Source organism: Chironomus tepperi, unplaced genomic scaffold (assembly GCF_022539635.2).
Source record: "Chironomus tepperi strain 1889 unplaced genomic scaffold, CSIRO-AGI_Ctep_v1 contig_298, whole genome shotgun sequence".
NCBI classification, from domain to species: Eukaryota; Metazoa; Arthropoda; class Insecta; order Diptera; family Chironomidae; genus Chironomus; species Chironomus tepperi.
In genome coordinates this window covers 2561938-2585919 of record NW_027226420.1, presented here as the reverse complement: position 1 = coordinate 2585919, position 23982 = coordinate 2561938, and the positions used below count along the sequence as shown (strand labels likewise).

Here is a 23982-nt window from a genome sequence, read left to right as displayed (position 1 = left end):
TAATTGCAATTCCATCAAATATGTAAATTAAAAATTAAAAAGTAAATCTCATTTTATGATAAAAATAAAGCAATTACAGCAATAAATTCAACGACTCTATTAAGTGCATTAAATTGAATAAAATTAAAATTTTATAACCACTTGAACACTTCCTTCCCAACAGCTCTTTTGATGCCTTTTTACCTCGTTTTTTTTCGTTTAAACAACTAGAATTAATGGATATGCAAATTTTATTTCAACTCACCTCAAAAGTGCCTTTAAAGCAAAACCCCGGAAGTCTATGCATCACATAATTTATTAATGTACCTACAATATTCATCCTGAACTTGTTGGTTGTGTGTGCTAGACGAGAATTTTCATGATCCTTTAGCCAAGATATTTCGGTCAAGTTTTGTTTCTTTTTTTTTATACCGCAATTTAAATTAAAAACTTTCATATGCGAAAAACATTTTAATTATATTCACATGAATGTTACTGTGTTGCATACCAAAAAAATCTGTGAGGGAAATAAAATGTAGACACAAAAAAAGTTGGAGATAATTTAAAATAAAATGAGGTAAAAAAAGAGTTCTCGTTTTTTGCGCGGTTATGACATACAATTGGGCATGTAGTATCATATCTACTCCAGTTGGGGGTGAATTCAGGTTGTTCAAGGTGGAAGGAATGGTATCATAACTACTCCAATTTGTAACGTTTTCAGAATATTCAACGTGAGGGGATGGAGAAGGTTTGATGGTCAATCACCCATATCGACCACCACTCCCTTTTGGAATAAAGTATCATAAGTACTCCAATTAGCAGGGTGTTCTAGGTGAGAATCTGGGTTGTACGTCAAATATCTCCAATTGTTGGAAAAATGTATCATAACCACTCAATTTAGGGGCATATTTAGAGGATCCAAGGGTAGCGGGATGAGGAGAAGGGAAGAAGGGTTGGCGTGGGAATGATAAGACAGTACGAAGGGTTTGAGGGGATGAGGGGATGTAGGAAAGGTGGAAAGGGTTTGTGAGAGGATTAGGGGAAGGGGGAAGTGTTGGTGGAGGGATGAAGGGAATGATTGATAGGAGAGTGAAGGAAAAGTAGGAATAGTTGATGAAAGCTTAAAGGGAATTGGAATGAGGGGAAGGAATCAAGGATTAATGGTCAAATACCTCTCTTTAGCAAAAAACTATTAATTTTTTTTTTTTCGGATTTCTTGTGAAAACAGCAAAATTTTAATGAATTCCTAAATTGTCAAAATCCAAGCTGAAATTCCCCAAATTCCCTCCTTAAAAATTCCTGTCTACATCCCTGACTCCACTATTCCATCAAATTTAACCATCCAACATTCAACTTTATTTAAATACTAAAAAATTTCATCCCCCACAAAAAAAAAAAAAAATTATTCAGTCATAAAAAATGCACTAAATTTTATGTGCAAATGAGCGTCAACCGTAAATGGCAAGAGTGGTAGAGCAACTTTGTGGCAAAATTGTATGTGTCGAGAATTAATATTACAAAACTATCATTAATGTTCATATCGAAATGCACAGAAATACCAAACTTAAATAAAGATAGAAATAAAAAAAAAATTGCAAAACAAAATCAAATTTATTACATTTTATGCAGAAGGACAGCAAAAAGGGAAAAACAGGAGAGAGATAAAATGCAATAAATATCATCAAAATGTTACATCGAGAGGGAGTGGGAAAAAAAATAAATTTTTATTGCAAACTTAAAGGATTGTTGTAAAAAAAAGTTGTGAAGAGCATATAAATTAAATAATTTAAAAACATTACATGCTGTATCTATGTGTAACTCCAGTGGGGGATGCAGATGTAAAATATGATCTAGAATGTAAGGTAATTGAGGTATGCGGGGTGGTACTGAAGGGAATATCCTTGGAATGTTTTCACTCTAATTCTGGATTATTATGAAATATTCAGATTTTGAAGGATTTGCTCTGAGGTTTACTTTTAATGATCCACCAACTCCTTCCCACCATCGTTACCCCGAGCGACACAAATGAAGAATTCTCTGACATGAATGCATAAAATGTGACTGTCACAGATGCATTTATTAATACTAAATAGAAGACGATTCTGTTAAGCACCTATATGGCTTCCCCACCGAAGTTAAGCTGTCATTTGGCTTTCCCTGCGAGGCGGCTTCCATTTGGTTTCCTCACTGAGGCTAAGATGCCATTTGTCCTCTCAATCAAGAGGCTTCTTCTATTTGGAATTAGCTTAAATATCCGTGAAGGAACTTTCTTTTTTTATGTCGCTCGAGATCCTCACCAGTGTAACACATGTCACTCGGGTTATATCATCGATATTATTCGTCATTCGAATCCTTACCCCATGCCACACAATACTGCATAAGACACCCAATTAGAAGCCAAAATGAGCTTGTTGTCCATTTGGAATCCATATGTGTCACTCGGGTCATGCCACCACTCATTAAAGCCACCTGACTCCAAAATAACTCCACAAATAATAATCAAAACTTCCCTAAACATCCAAAAAACTCAAAGAAAGTGCCAAGAAATACAAAACTCCACACCATTCACTTCCTATTCATCGAAACATCCCAATCAACATCTAATCCACCAAAACAAACAACAAACATTCGCTAAACTCTAACTCATTAACGCCAAAAAATAAGAAGCAAAACTTTTTAATTAAATTTTTCCCCGCCAGTTGATCCGTAGGTCGTTAATATGCTGAAGTGCATTGTGTAGGTAAAATTGATGTGCAATTTTAAAGCAGCAAGCACCAAAGAATGAAATTGAAAGTAATAAATTAGAAGGAAATCTTAAGACTGCCATGACATTTATTGCATTTAATGTCTTTGAAGTGAAATGCAATTTTTATTTATTTCGCATGGCGCATAAATCTTGATGATGTGGATGATGCTGTCGATTGTTTGTTTTGTCTGGCTGATTTTAAATGTCTTTTTGAGAGTTGATTGATGTTGTTGAGGTAATTCTGTTTATTTTGTGTGTTGGATTTGTGAATTATTTATGGGATATAGTTGAGTTAATCGATTCAAAATCCAAGGATCTTGAGACATTATTCGATCTTGGTCTCTTTGGTATTCTTTTCGGACTTCGATCTTTTCGTTCTTCGGTATTCGGTCTTCGGTCTTCGGTCTCTTCGGTCACTTTGGTCTTCGATTTCCTCGGTCTTCGGTCTTTCTGTCTTCGAACTCTTTACTTTTCGATCTCTTCGATTTTCAATCTTCGATCTTCGGTCTTCGATCTTCGATCTTCGGTCTTCGATCTTCGATCTTCGGTCTTTGGTCTTCGGTTTCTTCATTCTTCAGTCTATTCGGACTTTGTTCTTCGGTCTTCAGTCTTCGGTCTTCGGCATATGTGGTATCTTCGGTCTTCGGTCTTCGATCTCTTTGGACTTCGGTCTTCAGCCTTTTCGGTCTTCGGTTTTTGGAATTCGGTTTTGGGTCTCTTCGGGCTTCGGTCTTAGGTCTTCAGTTTTCTGTATTCGGTCTTCGGCCTTCGGTCTCTTTGGTTTCATCGGTCTTTGGTCTCTTCGATTTTCGATTTCTTCGGTTTTCGGTCTCTTTATTCGTCGGACACTTCGGTCTTCGGTCTTCGGTCTATTCGGTTTTCGGTCTTCGGAAGTTGAGGTAAACATTCATTTAACTCCTTAAAAATGCGCTTTAAACTCAATATTTTAAAAATCCCAAATCTTCAATTGAGCATCACTTGAAAGTACACAAGATTATTATTAATTTAACATTATTGCCACCCACACTGCATAATGTGAATAAATGGAAATTTCGGCATTCATGATATAATCATGAATAATATTTTTTTTTTCTCGTCTCGTATAGCATGCAATATGTCATAATTCTTAATTAAAGACATTATCATTCATAATCAACAACAACAACAACAAAAGAGAAACGCAAAAAAATTTTCTTCATCCTCTTCGTTTATTTCCGTTCATAATAAAGTCAGCCAAAGAAGAAAATCATTTTCCATGTGGAAAGCAGCCGCATGAAACATAGTAAACAGAAATGGAATGGAATGATTTTGACTTTCCAATGTGAGAGCGACTCTCACGAGTCTAACAAACATTTTCCACCTTGCCATTGGAAATACACAATTGTCTACAGAATCAGTGAAAAGAAAAATTAAATTTTTCCAAATTTCACATTTTCTTCTCAGTTTCAGACGAGATCTCGTGAGAAACAGTCGTTTTGGTGGACATTTTTGTGTGTGCGGTGAAATGCAAAAATATTAAAGAATTGTGAACATAATTAAAAGAATTAAGGAATGTGTGAATTTATATCATTTGTGTTAATTGCTTAAAAGGCTATAAAAAGTCAAAAAAGGCTTAGAAATTCATGTGAAATAGAAATAAATAAAGGCACGAGTAAAGTGAATTGTTTTGAAAGTGACATACGTGTTCCCACCCGGAAGTTTAAGTAAACTTAAAGCTAAAGGAAAAGAAAAAAAATATCATAAAATAATTTCGCTGTCAGGAATAAAAAGAGAAAGTCATAAAAGAAAGTGACAAGAGAGGAAAAAAAAAGTTTATCTCAGCGGCAATTTCATTTCGCATTGTAAAAAGGTAAATAAGTGTTATCGATTTCTCGTCTTTTTTTTCCTTCTAGTTCTTCCTCTTCTTCATCAACATCCAAAAAAAAATTATTTTTCTTCTCTTCTCCTTTTTGGGCCTTTTTTTCTCGTGTGTCTTTGGGACAAACTTTTTGCTTATTTCTTAGCGGGTAAAATGGACATGTTTTTTTTTGTTATAAATCAGAAGTCAACCGTGCTTATTTTTTTAAAATTCTAGTCTCATGAATTTTACGATAAATACGTGAGTTAAGTCTTACTTTTCATCATCTAGCGCAGTGGGTCATACGAATTAAGTAACATTAAATAACTTTTTTTTTTTGGTATTTGTGCCTGAAATCGTCGTAAATTTAAGTTGAATTGTGATTTAATTTTATTATTATCTAGATTTTAAGAAAATGTGTAAAGGGTTTACTTGGATGTTGAATACATTTTTGGAGGAAGATTCAAAAGGAATATTTATTAATCTTTTGGGAGATTGTAGTCAGTTTAACAGAAGATTTTAAAATGCGATTTTTTGAGGATTCTGAATTTTGTGTTCAAAAAATTTGAATTCCTTCAAAATTGAAATTTAAGATCCAAACTTAAAATTTGCATTTAAGGCTGGCTTGATTCGATTTAGATCGTGACATAGGATGAATTTTGGATCGATTAACTGACTCAATTGAGATTTATCTAATAAAAATTGAAAATAATTTTAAAAATTTAAGATTTTGTGATTGACAAATTGGTGCAAATTCATAGAATTTATTCAAAAGTGAGTGTCTAAGAGTTCTTTAAACCGAGTTCAAGACTTCCTAATCCACTGTTTCAAGATTTGTCTAAACTGAGACTTCCAAGAATTCTCTTGTAGTGTCGGTCTCATTCTCGGTCTCGTTCAATGGGATGATTTCTAGTGAAAATTAAACGAAAATTGTTGTTAAAAATCTAATTAATCTTCTTATCTGATAGTTAAGAAGGAACATGGCGTAGAAGTGGTCAAAAACCAAATTAAGCTAGCATGACTCGAACCCTAGGAAATATTTAGACCAAATTCCATGAAATTTAGCCTTAAATAGAATCAAAATTCTAAAATTTTCAAACATTTCGTGGCACAACTAGAACCAGTTTCAGACTGCAATTAAGTGAGACAATGTATTGTAGTTGACCTGTGTGGCCAGTAAAGTAAGTAAGAGACAGAATTCGAAGTCGACTAGATTTCAATATGGATTCGAACAGATTTGAGTCAAAATTTCCACATTTTTCTACAAAATTTGAGGCAATTTCAAGTTCTAGGAGAAACTCTTACTGCTCATAGTTTTGAAAACAATTCCCAAGTGCTTATTAACCAGTAAATCATAACAAATATTTCAAAAATGATGAACTTTCTTAATCCACATTCAACATAATTTCTAAAAACAACAAAGTCATTTCATACCCTTACACACCTAATCTCCCCCTAGCAATTAATAAATCAAACAACTTTTCCCTCAAAAGAATCTCTTTTCCTTTATTTCTCGGAAAATTAAATTTTTTCCTTTCAAAAAGCGAACACTTCAATCTTCTTTGTAGCGAATTTTCTAGACTTCCAAACATTTTCATGTCATTGTTTTCCTTACTTGTTCTTCATTCTACTTCCTTTTCACTTAAGATCTTCTTCTTCATGCCTCTTATGTCTTAGGCTTTTAAGCAATAAAATAAAAAGCTGAGGGGAGTCTTATAAGACGTAAAAATGGAAGTAAGAAGAAATGCCGGTTCATGTTGATGGAATAGACAAGAAAAAAATTTTTTTTCTTTTTCTTTCAAGTCGTCGTGGCTGATATAAACATTGAGTTTAAAGTCTTAATTTCCACAAAATTAAAAAAACAACTTCTTCAATAAACCATGAATATTTCATCAATTTTTCAAATCCAAAAAACACACAAACGGAATGAATAAAAAGTGAAAGGAAAATGCGAGAGTCGTAATGCATACACAAAACTTTTACGTGTCTGGTTTTCGTCACTAAGAATTTAAAAATTTTTAATTTTTCATTGGCGAAAAATTTATGTCGTCATAAGGGGCTTAGTTATGGCAATAAGAATATCATCACTGCCATCATCGTTAATGTGTGAAGGAAATTAATTTTTGTTTTTATTCAGTCTGTAGTTATGATGTAATGTAATGTAAGGGGCTGGTCACTTATGTAACGTGGAAAATCGGCATTTTGAGCTCCTGCTACTTCAAATCTCGACTCGGGGCATAGTAAATTCTCAATTTCTCCTCCCCCTAAGAACATTACCTAATAAGAGAACGTGCCGCAAATTGGAATTTCGTGTATCTTTTGATTTTCCACTTGTTTTGGACATTTGGGTCCACTGGACGATAGCTTGGGTTTTTGTTGCATCCTCGAACAGTACCACGTGTTCATTAGGACACCGATAAGTCGTCATATTAAGACGAAGACGTGAAATTGCTTTGATTAGACTGTGACGGCTGATTTTGATCCATTTTTCCGATGAAGAATACGATTAGTCGCATTTTGCATTCCAGTATGATCCAGGATAATCTCGGGATCCAGTTTAATCTCAGGATCCAGGATAATCTCGGGATCCATGAGCGTTTAGGTTGCGATACGAGAAGTCCGAAGCATATCAGCATTTTGCTGACACTTCCATTATAGAAAGAAACAAGCAGCAATCCATGGCATATATTAGTCGACGTTTGTAGTCGATTGAAAAGAACACGGATTCTCCTGTATTTGAAGTAAGATGATCTCTCTCGAACTCGGTCAGTTACAGTGAATCTTTTCATTTATTTCATCGACAGTCTATCCATTATAGCCCAGATTACTGCAACGTTTTTGGTGATTCTCGAATTGTTTCTAAAACAGTTCCAGTTTGAACATTTGAATCCGATTCATCACTTTCTGTTTACTACTTGCTTACTTCACAGAGCAATTGTGATCTATGGCCTCAAATGTCATCTGAACATTTCTCTATTACTAGCTATTAATTTGTAAATATCCAGTACCAAATGCAATACTGTCTCTATCCTTTCATGAGTTTCTCTTAATTTCCTGTTTACACCCCTGTGCATATAATGTACATCCATCCAACATATGTGCGTCGACATACGCCATACATGAATAAAAAGGCATGAATTATTTGAGCTTAAAGGAATGTGAAAAGAAAAATTTCATGCATCAGGTGTCTCTGTCATTCCTAAATCTGACTCTCTATCTCTCTTTTTATTCCTATCTATTTATCTTTCACTTTATTCAGCATGCCACATACATGTGTCTATTCTCTATAGACTATTTTCATAATCATTAACGATTGAATCACGTATAAATCGACCGCAAACACACCAAACATACTTCATTATAATCCTCAAACCAATTTATTTTCAATGTCATATCTCATCAAAATACAATTTTTGTTGCTTTACTTAATTCCCACTTTGCTGTTTGCTTATGAGAAACATGCTGAGGTAATATTTTTCTCTTTTTTGTTGTTGCTGTATTGAAGCTGTCAAAAATTTTGTATTTTTAATGAATGACTTACCTTATTTTTTCTGGTCTTCTAAAATCGTTTTAAGTCGAAATGATCTACAGTAGTGATGATGATAAAATTGACGATGATGTGATTTACATTTAAAAAGTTTATTTTCATTTCTTCTTCCTGGTTGTCTTGCTCTACAGGCAATTTCCACTTTATTTTTTTGAAAAGAGAAAATTAGTTAAAGATTTAAAATTTGTGAGATTTTTCGAAGGTAAATTGATTATTTAAAGATACATGATATCTAAGCGGCATTTTTTATGACACTTAACATGAAAATTGCCTTTTGGACGCCATGTGACATTCACATAAATGTCATATGACAACCACATGAATGCAACACGAATGCCACTTGAACGCTCCATATGGCAGTCACATACATGCCATATGACAGTCACATAAATGCTATATGTCAGCCACATGAATGTCACATGAATGCCATATGACAATCACATGAATGCCATATGACAGCCATATGACAGCCACATAAATGTCATATGACAGTCGCATGAATGCCATATGACAGTCACATAAATGCCATATGACAGTCACTTGTACGCCATATGTCAACCACTTGACTGTCTTGATTGACTGAGCCTTGCGACAATTTATAGAGTCGACTCTATTGAAGTGTCTGATCCTTGATAAATCCTCCTTTTATAGGTCATATCCACCAACCCATGAAAATTTTCAATCTTTAATCTCGTCCGACGACAGCTCACCACTGAGTTTGAGCATTACTCACATAATCTTGATCTATATCCACGACTAAAATATGAACTTGAAATTTTTTTCATATTTTATTGCAAATAAGAAGCATCAAAACCCAGACTATTAATTATAGCCAATAAAATGTAGCACCTCACGATTTTCTGATAGAAAATTTGCGTGTGCTCAATTTATAAATATAGAGTTTTGATATATTTTGCAGGATATACGATAGTTGATAACAATTATTTATGATTAATAAATTCCCGCATCAGCCTGACCTTCAATTTATTATTGACGTCAATTGCAATAAAATTAATATCACTCAATGCTTAATTGCTCATTTTATGTCCAATAAAGAATTTCTATTGTTGTACTTCAAAACAATAGCAGCAGTGACTCATTGTTGTTGAAACTACACATTTAAAAATGTCCGATGTGTCTCAAGTTTTGTGCCCACAAGGAATATTTTTATGTAATTTTATTTAAAATTAGACAATGAATCTTAGTAAGTACGTCCGCCCACTAAAATTTTAACGAGATCGAGTCTAATTGCGTAGTTCATTAGACTTCAGGATGACAATGAGTTAGTAGTAATGAATATTTAAATACTTTCATGGGAAAGAATCCTTGAAAATTGTAGGAAGAATTGTGTTGGGATCGAGTCAGGGATGCATCAAGGGGGAGGTTTTGAATGTCGAACAGCCTTACCTTCTCTTTGCTCTTTCCATTCTTTTGGTTCTTTTCGCTCTCTTGGCTGTCTCCGCTCTCTTGGTTCTCTTCGCTCTCTTGATTCTCTCCGCTTTTTTGGTTCTCTCCGCTCTCTTGGTTCTCTCCGCTCTCTTGGTTCTCTCCACTTACTTGGTTCTCTTCGCTCTCTTGATTCTCTCCGCTTTTTTGGTTCTCTCCGCTCTCTCGGTTCTCTCCGCTCTCTTGGTTCTCTCAGCTCTCTTGGTTCTCTCCGCTCTCTTGGTTCTCTCTGCTCTCTTGGTTCTCTCAGCACTCTTGGTTCTCTCAGCACCTTTGGTCTCTCAGCTCTCTTTGGTCTCTCAGCTCTTTTTAGTCTCTCAGCTCTCTTTGATCTCTCAGCTCTCTTGGTTCTCTCAGCTTCTTTGGTCTCTCAGCTCTCTTTGGTCTCTCAGCTCTCTTTGGTCTCTCAGCTCTCTTCGGTCTCTCAGCTCTCTTTGGTCTCTCCGCTCTTTAAGTTTCTCTGCTCTTTCAGTTCTCTCCACTCTCTTGGTTCTCTCCGCTCTCTTGGTTCTCTCCACTCTCTTGGTTCTCTCCGCTCTCTTGGTTCTCTCCGCTCTCTTGGTTCTCTCCGCACTTTTGGCTGTCTCTGCTCTCTCCACTCTCGCCCGACTACACCACTGAATCTCCTCACCAATTGCCTTTAGACCTAATTAATTATTTCGTCTATTCACAACCCACTTATAAACAAGAATTATAAATCCAATTAAAATGTATGAAAATTATTTACATTTTATTTAACTTTTTTCTCATCTCATTGAGATTTGTAAAGTACTTGATGATTTTCATTTTTCATCTCTGTTCCTCTAAGCAGGCTATAATTTGCTCTTCTTCTTGTTCTTTTAATAACTCTTCAGTTTCTGTGAGTTTTTGTAATTTAAGCATTTTTCATATTACATTACATTAGTCATTCTGATTGAATCCATTTAGTTCTTTTAAAATTTATCATTGCATTAAGCATCATTTCTAGTCAAAAAAAGTGATTTTTTGTTGTTTTTTTTTTTTGAAAATTAATCACTTGCCAAGAATAAAGTGGATATTTTTGAAAAACTAGTTAGAAAGTGAAATTCAATTCTCTTTTACTTCCACTTAACTGCTTTAAGTTGTTTGTGATGAGTGAGATTCTGAAGTGACATCCGACAGGTTTGTCTAAAATATCTTAAGTGTCATGATTATAGAGATTGTTGGATCATTATTAGCTGGTTTAGAAAGAATGACAATTTAGATGAGGTTGTTAGCTTAGTTATCAAATGTTGGATGGGGAATGATTAATATGGATTGGTTTTTAGTGCTTTTTTGGATAGTTTGTCATGGAAATTCATCAATGTGAAGCAAATCTGCTATGTCACATGCTTAGGTTAACTCCACCATGTAACAATCTCACCTTCTCGCGACAAAACGACCGCCAATCCAAGCTACATAGTGATACGGAGTCAAATGAGGCTCTGGATAATGTACGGTGCGTAGATCTAGTAAGTCACCATTCTTAAATTCTTGCTCGACCAGACAATACTCGCAAACCTTGATTTTCAAGATAATCCAACCAAATAGCACCAATTACGCTAGACTATCCTAAATTTGGCCCCAGGTCGGGGTGACTCTAGCATTGAGACGCATTTAAACCGAATTCAACACAAAGTCATAGTCATGTTGGCCTATGATTCGTCCGGTTTGTCCGATTCGGAGAAAGCCAAATTCCAGCAATAACAACCTTTGCTTAAAGTCAAAAACTCAAAATCGGCTCTAATTTTGCACAAAAGGTCAACCAGCGTCACTACAAAGCACACAGTGTTCCCTAGAGCACTTTTTCGTCGTTTTGACACTAGTCTGACTTGTAGTGACCCTGACGGCACCATGACAATGCAATTCGGACCCAATTTAAAGGCAAAACATGGAACGTGCTTCACCCCATTGTGCCACTCGGTTCAACTTGACTCCTAAAACTCCCCAAAATCCAATCCCATTCTAGACAATTCTCCGAAAGCAAAAGTCATCACAGACAATATTTATAGTTCTCATGACTGGCAATATATCATCCTAGTACAAAAAAAAAAATAATGTTCATTTCCCTGCAAAGCTCATGTCAGATGTCAGAAGCATTTGAAATGTTTTGAAATTTTCATTTTAAAAAGATTGTTTGGGTTGTTTATTTCTACTTCTTATTACTACGTGAAATAAAAAATGATGAAATCAGCCAGTATCTTATCTTATTAATGTCTGATGTCTGAATATAGTCACAGCATTCTAGAAAATTTGTGCGATGCGATTCATTTAACTCAATTAAATTAGCGAACAATTTTCTAAAAACAAGCAGACACATGAGTTATGGCTGATACAATGTATCAAGTATGTACATCAAGTATACAGCACATGCATGTGTGATGAAAAATAGACAATCGTTAGGAAGTAAATGAAGATCTCAAATCTCCATTTGTAGCTTGAAGAGGGGAACTAAAAATTATTCATAAATTTTTCAGCTGGAGTTGCGCAACAACGATAAAAAGACAGGCACTGGCAATAAAGGGAGAGGAAAATAATGATATATAATGGCTTGTTTTGACTAGACGCATGCCGTCTTTTCCCTTTTTTTACAACATCCACTTCAATATCATCTTTCAAACTCACGACATAATGAAATGTAAAGGAAAACTTACTTTCGCATTCTTGCTGTCATGTTTATGAGCATGTTTTTCACAGAATATTCTTTTGTCATTTACATTTTTCTTCTTTATCTCACTTTCGTGTTTTTTGGTTAATCCAGGACATTATTGTATTGTTTTATTTACAACAGTTCGTAATAGACGTGATTTTATAGAAATATTTTAAGGAATTATGATTGAAAACGGGTAGCAGGGGTGGGGATTGAGTGGGGAGGGTGGTCTACAAGAGATCTTTTTGAGCATTGTCAAGGAACAGTGTTGCAAGGTCGTCCTGCTGCGATGGTAGAGTCGAATTTTGAAGTGTATTTGACGTTTTGCTTTTGTCCAACTCTGCACAGTTGCATGATCCAGAATATACCAATCCAATGGACCTACAACCAAGCGACACGCATGAAAAAAGCATCTCATGTCGTTCATGTAACTAGAAACAGCGAAAAAGCAAATCCGATTAGAATTTAGAACCTGGAATCGAACCTGGGTCGTTAGGATCGGTAGGCCGACACTTTAACCACTAGGCCATTGCTGCATTTTCCCTGCCTTCGACTAAATCGATATATTAAGACTACATTTAATCAAATCATTAGGACAGAGCCAAATGCAGCCAAAAGCACAGCTAAGGTGTCATTGGACTTCAGGATGTTAATGACAAATTATCACCCCTTCCAGTTATCATCCAGCATTCCGTATTCAGATTCTTTTCATTCATTCCCGTCTTTAGTAATGAAAACAATTCAAAATTCAATTCCACATCCACTAAATAATCAACCCTGAATCACAATCAAGCATCTTCATAAAGCAGTCAATCATATCCACTTCCTCCAAAAAAAGGGATATTTGTACATAAGCTCAGTAAATCAGAATTCATTAATTATTTTCCTAGTACTCAACATAGTGACTTTATAGATAGCACAAAAAAAGAGGCAATGATGAAATTTATTTTGTGTAAATATTTCCTGCTCGCTGCCTTCGTATATCCGGCAGAGAAATTTTCTTTTCCTATTCTTTTTCAATTCCATTTCCACCACATAATAAATTTGAAAATAAAGAAAACAATTTGAAACCTTCCATTCTCCTTTCTTTTTTTGGCTTTTCAAGTGTAAGTAACAGAAATCCAATTTATTATCCTTACCGTAACCTCTCCTGAATGGCGCTCTCACATAATTTTCATTTTATTTTCTTATTTTTCAGTGTTTTTGAGAATAAATGGGAGAATAATGTGATGTTTTGGCTGGTTGGTCGGTTACCATTAGCCAGGCAATGTAGAGAGCCCAAATAAGTCTTGTATGATCAATTTTATTGAGTTAAAGATGCAATTTCACTCAATTTTCATTTAAAAACAATAAACATAACTGAAGTTGGCTGCAAATGAATGGTTTTAATCAGAGCTCGAAGTCGATATGGTTGAAGTCGACTTGAGTCGACTCGACTCGACTCAAAAACACTAAACTTCAAGTCGACTCAAGTCGAGTTCATTTTTTTTAATCGACTTTGAGTCGACTCGAGTCGAGTGTTTTTTTTCAAGTCGACTCGAAGTCGACTCCGAGTCGACTTCAAGTCTCCAAGAAAAATAATTTTTTGTTAACGAAACTCATTTCTGTTTGCGCTTGTGAAGTATATATTTACATGCAAAAAAATTACCAAATCAAATTTTTCCGAGTTCATTTATTCTTTTTTGATTTTTTTCAAGCAAAAAACTTTCAAAAAATAAATAACTAATAGTCATTAATTGATTATCTTGTTTAATTTTAAAACATTATGATAAAAATAACAAATAAAAAATAAATTAAGAGATTTATAAACTTTTTCTAAATTTCTTTCTGTAAAAAGCTGAAGAAATTCCTATTTCATTAATTTTTTGAAAGTATCTTGCATAAAGAATCAGAAAAGAATTAAAAATTTGAAAAAAAGTAGATTTTGCAATCTTTTTATATGTAAATATATACTTCACAAGCGCAAACAGAAATGAGTTTGATTAAGAAAAAATTATTTTTCTTGGAGAATTGAAGTCGACTCGGAGTCGACTTCGAGTCGACTTGAAAAAAAACACTCGACTCGAGTCGACTCGAAGTCGTCTAAAAAAAAGAACTCGACTTGAGTCGACTCGAAGTCGAGTTCGTTTTTTCTTGTCGACTCGAGTCGACTTCGAGCTCTGGTTTTAATCGAAAATTTGAATTTCGAATAATCGTTGCTAGGTCAACAGTTGTCGTCGACCTGTGACTGCCCATACCAGATGATATTTGGCGGGCATTCGCTGATTGCCGTCAGTCAATTGCCAACTCTGCATTAATTAACAATTTTAAGAGAAAATCTTCAAATTTTTCTAAACTGTTAGAAAATTTGAATTGCAAAAAGCCGTTAAACATTCAATTTCTCATTGATAAGAGCAGCTGGAATAAAAATGCGCTGAAGCCACTCAATATCAGCAAGTTCTTTCCTTCTACTTCCACTTCCCACTCGCACTTGCAACACAAATAACAACACCTCATTATTTTTTATTATTATTCTTCCTTCGTCCTTCTCTTTACGCTGATTAATTTTTTAATTTAATGTATCGCAATCATAAAAGAGCAATGAATGAGTTGTTTATGGACATTTTTTTTTATTTCCATGCGAAACATTGTCTACTTAACGGAATTAGTGGAACAGAAGGTTTATCTTTTTCCTCTTGTGATTTTTTTTTCTTCCTCACTTACTCACTGTGGGGTGGATTAAAATTTATTCATGGAAGGACATTTGATTAAATTGTTCAGATTACGATGTGGAATTGTATTATGGATACTCTTAGTGTCGTAAAAGATGAAGATTTTTTTTTTTTTTCTGTGAATTGAATTCTCTTTTTTTTCTGCTGATTTTGGAGTTGGTTTGCTTTGGAGGTTTGGTGGATTTTATGGAGTAGATTGGAGTTTACGATGGTCAATTTATTGTGATTATCTTAGGAGTTTTAGTGAATTTTAATGCAACGTCAGCTAAAATTTGGGAGATTTATGGGGATAATGGGGAATATCTTCTTAAGGATCGTTAGGAAGAATAGGTGGAGTCACTCATGGTGTGTCGCAAAAATCAAATTTTAGAATGCATTCTCCAAATTGCAAACATAATGAATGACACATCAGGGACAATGTAGTCATTACATCTTCAGAGTTCTACTGACTAGTTGTCAAAGTGACTGACTCGGAAGGCACATGAAATAGCAATTTCCTAAAATCCGGACCCATCCTGACTTGATTCTGGTCTGAGGTGGATTTTATCGAATCTGGCTAAGGACTAGAGTCAAGCTGGCTTAGTGTTAGATTTTTGGTCATTTCTATACTTTGTGCTTCTATGCCTTGTGCCTTCAAATTCTATATCCATTTATTCTTGCCATCAATCCTTATCTTAACTCAACTAAGCTTAAGATTAACCCAAAAACCCATAAAATCCAATCAACAGCCCAAAAATCTACATAAATCCATAACTCTTTCACATAAACTGCCCATAAAAGTAGCAAAAAGGAACAACTTCCGCAATCAAAAATGAAATACTTAATATCCAATAAAATTTCAATTAAATCCTCGACAATAAAATGATTAATCATTTCAATTAATGCTGTAAATTCAATCGACATTATTAATTTCAATCACGAGACTATAAATTTAAAAAAAAAAAACAAATAAATTAATCCAAGGCAATGGCATTCAGGATGATATATATTTTTTGCAGTTTCATGCTAGAAAAAAGTAAAAGAAAAAAAAATACGTTTCGTGTTTGTTTTTTATTTATTTAATCACGTCTTACGAATCAAGACTGAATTTTGGCATGATTTTGTTTTTATTGAAAATTAAATCACATTTGACGTGACGTATTAAATGAAATTGTATGAAAAGTAACTTTAAGTTGTCCCGAACAGCACACTGTATATGCTAAGGCATCGGTTGGTCACCATATTAACGATCCTGAACAGGCAAAATGCTTGCTATCAAGAGCTAACTCTACTTAAACATACTTTTTGAGCATCTCGAGAGAGACCAAAGAATTCCTGGATTGGATGTGTAGAAAAGAAAGCTACTGTCCTTAACATTTCGAAATGGCAGAAATTCTCGAAGAATTTAGCCGGCTTTAGACGTTCTATCCACACGGAAATTCGCCTATATGCGTCTTAGTCAAGGAAATAAGTATGAATGCTAGTTGAGCATGCTGACTAGCGTTACTCTCAGCTTGTTCTGCTCTAGAGTGCACGTTCCTTGCCTGCTAGAGGGTAAGATACGAATTTGCCCGGACGGCATCTGATTTTGACAAGATAAAACATGTAGCTCACAAAATTGTGCAACTCGGGATCCTTTAAAGCAATATTTCGTTACAATATTTAAAGGATGAAGAGAAAAGCTGGGATAAATGCTTGGATTTTGGGCAATTTATAGCATATTTCTTTCATGTCATTGTTCTCGTGAGGATGTAGTAAAGTTTTAAAGTATTTGTAGTAATTGAATTCGACTCTTATTGGATTTGACTGTGCTTTATCGAGGAAGGTTGTTGGAATGTTACCTCAGGGTATGCCTTATTTGATGTGAATTTTTTGGAAAGGTAGCTATCACTTCTTGATACTTGAAACATGACTCTATCTAGTGGCCAGAGATAGCCAGAAACTTATTGAGATCGGGAGAGGGGAAATTTGCCTATTCCTTACCATATCGAAAGGAGCAGTCTCTAGAAACAGCATCTAAGTATAAAACTTGATTCTACATCCTAAATTGCAACATTGTCAATGTCAATCAATCGATTTCAAAAAAGACATGCCTCGAAAGCCTTCCATAAGCTCCAAAAATCAACAATCATCACATACAGCATTTCCAATGAGCCATGCATCCCCCCGAGTAGCTCCATTACATCACAAAATGTCCCATTAATTTCTTCATTTTCTTCAAAATTCCCCAATGACTCTAAACTGTCATGTTCCTTTAAAACACATTCAACATAGACATCGACTTAAATATTGATAAATTCAAAATTAAATTTCTGTTCAAAAAAGTAAGAATCAACAACCCCTTTGGGGTGGTGGAGTATATCGAGTATATAGATGAAAGGCAGGAAGTGAAAATAGGCTTACGTGACTTGTTAATTTGACAAGAAAAAGTTGAAGAAAATGTTTTTTTTTTTTATTTCGATTTACTTACAAAAATTTCGACGTAAAAAGCAAAGAATTCCTCGATATTCATGTGCTGTGTAGATTGCAGTCGTGAAACGTCAATTATGGAATTTTATACACAAAAAAAATCCTCGGTGTTATATATAGAAATAAGGCATAGCTTATGTAAAGAATGTTATTTAATTTGATACGGAACATTTACCGACATTCAAAGCAGTTAGTTTGATATTATTGATGGAAAGAGTTTGAGGAATTGAAATAATTTTTAATATTATTTATTGCATCATTCGTGTTCAATTGGAGCAAGCCGTCATTTTCATTTGATTAGATTTGTTGGATTAAATGAGGGGTAAAATGATGAGCATATATCAAGGAAAGTATGTCGAGTTGTAGAATTTATGAAAAATTATAGGTTAAAAGGCACATTATAGGCAGCTTAAAGTGAAGTTAGATAGAAAAATAATTCAGGTAGGGGAAGGATCATAATTTTTAATGTGTATATTATGATGTATTGATATATTGGTGTAGACCAATCTGCAAAAAGGAAAAAGTAAGCCTTTTTTGAGTCGAATAAAAGCTTTATCTGCAGCAAAGCTGTAACATACTCTAATGCTCAAAAAGCATGCTCTTACCTAATTGATGAGAATACAAATCCAAAAGAATCTGTATTGAATTCTACCGAATCTTAGTGATCTCTAAATGTTGTGTTTCGTTCAAATGAAGCCATGCGTTCCCCTGGATTGAATTTCCTGATTTTAGAAGCAGATGAGTTTGAATCCTATTTGAGTCCAGTCTTCTATTGATGGCGTAAATAGCCTGACATGATTTTGAATTGCTTGCTTATCCCGAATGTTACAAGTCGGTAAATTAATTGAAATCTGGGATCAGAACTGGAGCCTGAGTCTGAGCCGGAGTCAAAATCCGAGCCGAACACAGAGTCTGAGCCGGAGACAAAGCCTGAGTCAGAGACAGAGTCTGATCCGGAGTCAGAGTCACTTCTGCCTGCGACCGAATTTCCAACAACATAATAATTTGTCTCAAAATGGAAATTCTTACAAAATTGCTAACTTTAGCCCTTCTGGCATGGGATTACTTCTTGAAACTTCAACATAATTCATCCCATACCCCCCATATCTCCCATACCTATACTTTGTAAGACATTTCAAATAACAGATAGCATTTTCACATAATTTGTCATAATTTTTTATTGCATCACTAAAACTACAATAATTAAAATTCCATTCCTTTCTCTCTTGTCGATTCCAAATACCCAACATGCCCACTCATAAAAAAACATAATAAAAACTTTACTTCTACCTAACCGAAGTGTCTGTTTCTGATGAATATTTTCTTAGATCATTTAAAATCATTTTGATCACACAAGAAATAGAAAAGACAGACGAAAATCAGTCACCATAAATTATTTTCATTTTCATTACGTTCACAAATTTGTGAAGCATCAAGAAAAACATACAACATCATAAATTATAAAGTATGTTAAAATGACAAACTATCAATATAATGAGATATATATGCTGTAATTGTTTTTTAATCGAATTAAATATTCATTTAATATATAGCATGTGGTATGGGAACTTTTCATATTTTTTCAGACTCGGTTGTCATTGCAGACACGCACGAATGTGGGTTAATCGCTATACCACAGTGTAAGGAAGTTTTTTTTTGCTGCGTGTAAAATGTTCACGCATTTTTTTATTGTGATGTAAGTTGTTGAAATTTTCGGGAAGCGTATTGTCATGAATACTGATTTGAATATTTTTTTATACTTTTTTTGTGGATTTAAATTCAAAAAGGGGATTCATATGTTGAAAGATGGTGGGAATTCTGAGTTTAGTAAAGATTGTGGAAGACAGGAACATAGTATAGAGGGTGGGAAGGGATAAATCCAGAAATTTATTGATTACATCATAAAACCTTAAGGAATTGAATAATTTGGTGCAAATCGTGGAAAGGGGGAGAAAAGGGGGTGTTGAAGCTAACCCCTCACTCTTTCTCATTAGCATCCTCCTAGGCATGCCTCTGGTAGAAGTTGATTGTGGTACATTATCCAATTTGAGCTATTTCAAGACAAAGTTTCTGAATAATTGTACAGAATTTGCACACTTCACCGGACACTTCTTGTCCGGTTTGTTGGAAAGCACATGGCGAATAAATTAGATGCCATCAAAGAAATACCTTGAATCACAACTAGTTTGTAAGGTCGGTAATGTATTCCGAAGGACACAGTGCATAGAAATGGCTAATAATCCAGTTGACTAGGCTCTTAACTGAGATCGGATTGCACCAAATCTGGAATTAAGTCAAATTCACGCTCGTCTAAGGCTGGATTTTTAGTCATTTTTATGCAATGTGTACTTATGGTTGATTTACTGTCCGAACAGACTAGTTATGCTTCAAAGCATTCCTTAGATGACATCTAATGCTGACTATATAATTCAAGAGAAAACAAGTGAGACGTTTTTGGCAGCATACTAGTCTGCCCCTGCACACAGGTTGCCCGTCACTGATATATGCTTGTCAATTTCCAATATCAAGCTTAATTCAGCCTGTAAGAATTAGTCTTCAAATTTTAATTAAATAAATATGAGTTCTTGCTGAGTTTCGAACCCTGAACCAAACAAATGCATTTAATTAAATCACTTAATCTCTGAACTACTAAGTCGACATGTTTCTATCCACCCCAAAAACCACAAAAATGCGTCTATAAACCTCTAAAAAGAAATATTTTCAAATTCATAACACTTCTCATTTGTTTTCTTTTCATTTAAATGATTTATTATCTAAAGATTAATGAATGAGATAATTTTGAACCAAACAGGAAAGGAAAATGGATAGAAAAATATGAAAATTTTGAAGCCCCACACACTCATTTGGTTTATGAGCAAGAAGAAGGAAAAGAAAAAAATTATTTTTAAGTCAAACATATAAAAAAGAAATTATATTCTTTAAAGAAATGAGAAAAAAAGAAAAAAAATTGTGAATATTTTTAGAAAAGAATTCATTATACAGATTATCTGTAAGCAATTATAGTGGAATTTTTTTTTTCTTCCCGTTTCACGCACTGTCAATTTTGGCATGGATTTTTTTCTTTTAATATCGGAGAAAAAAAGACTTGTTGATGTTTTGTGGACTGGTTCCAATAAATTTCATTTTTTTGTCATCATCTTCAATGAAATGGAAGGGAATGAAAGATATTAGGAAGGCGAGACTGTGGATTGGTCTTTTTGGGGACTGGATGACTAAAAGTCCATAATGATTTTCGAAAATTTTCGAACTTTATGTTCGAATTCAGAAATTTAAGCTCAAATTAAATGAAATTAAAATCGAAAATCAAATCAGAACCATTCAAAATTCATGTCCAAATATTCAAAATATTCGAAATTAAGTTCGAAAACAAGTTCGAATTTTTCGAAATTCAAATCCAAATAATCCAAAATTATAAACCAAATCATTCGAAATTCAAGTCTGAATTATTCGAAATTCAAGTCCGAATCCTCCAAATCTTAAAATCTCCTCATAAAATCTATACAATTTAAAGTTTGCCAACTAAGTCAAACAGCCATTCGAATCAAATGTCAAAATCTCGGAGCAATCATGCGAAAATTTATGAAGCTTATTTCTGTTTATTTCAATTTCAATGACTTCTTTCTTCGTTCACAGCTCATTCCACTCACAGCTTTAATCTCCACAATATGTTGAAATGTCAAATTTTCTTATTTTTTTTTAAATATTTTTTCTTCAACTTTATGTGGATACACTGTGATCTGATTTGTCCAAGATTATCTATATCACATTTCTTTACGAGTGGATTTCCTAAAAATATCTTCATAGACACCTGAGTGAGTGGGCTTTTATATATATTCACAATTTGTAAGGTCTATTGCGAAGGAAAATAATAATAAAATTAGTCTCTGACTTGATTCTCGTCACACAAAAAAATCTCTCTTTTGCTAATTGCTTCACATGACTTCGAATCACAATGAATATTTGTCTACCGTACGAGTATGAGAAATATTCGGGATTAATTCTGTTAGTAATTAAGTTAAACAATTTATATGATTTTTTACATTGCTGAATCACTTGATAATGTTTAGGTGATTTCTCTGTGCGAGAAGATTTATGCTTGGTGTTTTGTTTTGTGTCATGAATTTAAGCTAATCTTTGAGATTTGAATCAATGTAAAATATTCGTGATAATTAGGAATTTGAATGCGATTATCTGTAAGATTAATGGGTGTTTGTCAAGATCTTGTGGGACATCGGTGGCAGAACGGAATGTTTTGAGTCATTTAGATAGTTCATGAGTAGGAGCGTAGCGATTAAATCCCCAGTTCACCAGTTTTCCCACCCAAACTCAGCCCCCAGATTCCTAAATCACTTCTATCCTGAACACACACCCCTCGAACACTTTGTTAAGATCTTGTAAGACATTGTAAGACTGATCGGACTAATTTATGTCATTTAGGTGATTCAGGAGTAGAGTTCAGAAAGCCCCAAACCCAACACAACTGAGTCCTAAACCCTACTCTCCCTTGAACAGGATCTCAGTCAGTAAACACCCTAATCACCAGCCTTCTTGACTCCCAAACCATCAGTTTCTATCACCTTACTCTTAAACCACCCAATACCCTCCTGACTCTCAGATCACCATCCCATACCCACCTGACTCCCAAACCACCATCCTCTACCCCCTTACTCTTAACCCATCATCCAATACCTCCATGACTCCCAAATCACCATCCCCTACCTCCATCTCCCCCTGAAAATGCCCCTGCTCATCTTAAATATCGAAAATGAGCCTATTCTAGCTAGCCAATGGACATAACCTACCAAAATCCAAGATTTTCACCTATTTTCCAACCTACCCCCGACCATTCACAGCCCTCCCATCTCAAAAACCCCCCAACCTCATTATCCATCCTACCATTAATCATCAATTACCAGTCATCCTGCTTCTTAATTCCTATTCATCGCACACCGTAACAATATCATATGAATGCAAATGCGAAAAAATTACTTGCAACTATTGATGATGATGATAATTAGAATTTAATAGCTACATACATTAGAGAAGCTTATGAGATTTATTGTTATTTGATTGTTGTTTTGAGCATTAATGCTAATATTTTCAATATGTATGTAAGCATGCTCGAACGGAAGATTAAATAATAATTATGTATTGTTACTGCGGGGGGTCTATGCTTTTGTTGTTAGTATAAAACCACTTTGTTATCATCGCTTTGTTCGTAAATAAACGTTTTAATGAATCATTACTGCATCGTGCAATGCATAGTAATGAGATTGGTTATAATGAGATAGGAATGAAGTTTTAAAGTTTAAAATGAAGTTAAACTGGTTTGAAATTTAATGAATTATTGATGATGACTGTAAGGTGCTTCATTCAATTTCTAGAGCAATTAGAAAATATCATTGCTGGGACAGAAACACAAGATTGCTCTTGGCTGGAATAAAAATGGAAAAATCTCGATCAAGAGCTCTAAAAGCAGCTTTTCGCCAAGCTGCGATGAGAGAATGTCACTCTAACAGGCATAAAGCATGTTTTATGATACAGAAATACCACTACGGTACCTAAATAGGGTCTTTTTGCCTGTTAGGGCCAACTTAATGTGCAGAAAGTCAATTTGCACCAACTAGGTGACAGATCCAGCAACAGAGTCAGATGCAAAGCCTTTTGTTGTATCCTGAGCTCCATATAAGAATATGGTGACAGTAAGTCACGCTCTTTCGAGATATCGAGTCATATGGACAAATCTGTCAAAGCAGAAGTAAGGCTTTGTGACCGAGAGGTTAGGCAACAGACTGTAAATCTGCACATTCGCCTTCTAAAAGGTCGTCAGTTCAATTCTTATGAGAGGATGATCTCTAAATAATCCCAAAGTACATCGTCTATATGACAAGGAGTCATCCAATGCTCACGACCCTGCATGACTCTATAAATTAGAAAATACAAAAACCTTAAACAAGCACTAAACCTGATTAAGCAATCAAGCAGAAATTTATTAAGATACTCATCATCGATGAATTTATATTCAATCTTAAAAGACTTGTATAGACCCACCTCCCCTTGAAACCCAATATCTGCCAATATACATCTCATTATATCTTCTGTTAAAATTACATCCATGAACAATACTTTTATGCAATAAAATATTTATACACAAGTCTTAGTTGAAATTCCTGAATATACAACTACCTAAAAGCATGTAAAATATTTTTTAAAACATTCAGCTTACCCTTAAGGTAAAGACACTCAACAAAAAAATAAAAATGGGACGTTAAACATGAATTATGTTTTTTTACTCTGGAAAATATTGAAGATGGCAGTCTTAATGTCTCAAAGGTGGAAGCAGCAAGGAAAGAAAGCCAATATTTTTTCGAGAAATTTATTTTACAAAGTTAGAATACAGTGGTGGGGAACATGTGTGTGCTATGGGACATTTTTTGGGGGGGGAAGCTTCCACTGAAATTGGAAATGCCATACGGTTCTTGGCATTTCCAGTGGTGGGCAACCTATTATTCTTCGCGGAACACCTCTAGACCACGACACCATGACATCCTTACTTACATCCTTGGCTATGGTTCCATTGCCGCGCGTACAGAACGTTTA

The 23982-nt window shown here is 34.5% G+C and overlaps 1 protein-coding gene across 2 annotated transcripts in view; it reads left to right on the top strand.

Moving 5' to 3' along the window:
• The first annotated feature begins 4182 nt into the window (after window positions 1-4182).
• The window catches only part of LOC139092369 (uncharacterized), an 82028-nt gene continuing 62228 nt past the window's right edge, over window positions 4183-23982 (top strand). For both annotated transcript variants that reach the window (XM_070642724.1, XM_070642722.1), the window contains exon 1: window positions 4183-4574. The gene's annotated coding sequence lies outside the window, so the exon portion shown is untranslated. The remainder of the gene's footprint in view (window positions 4575-23982) is intronic.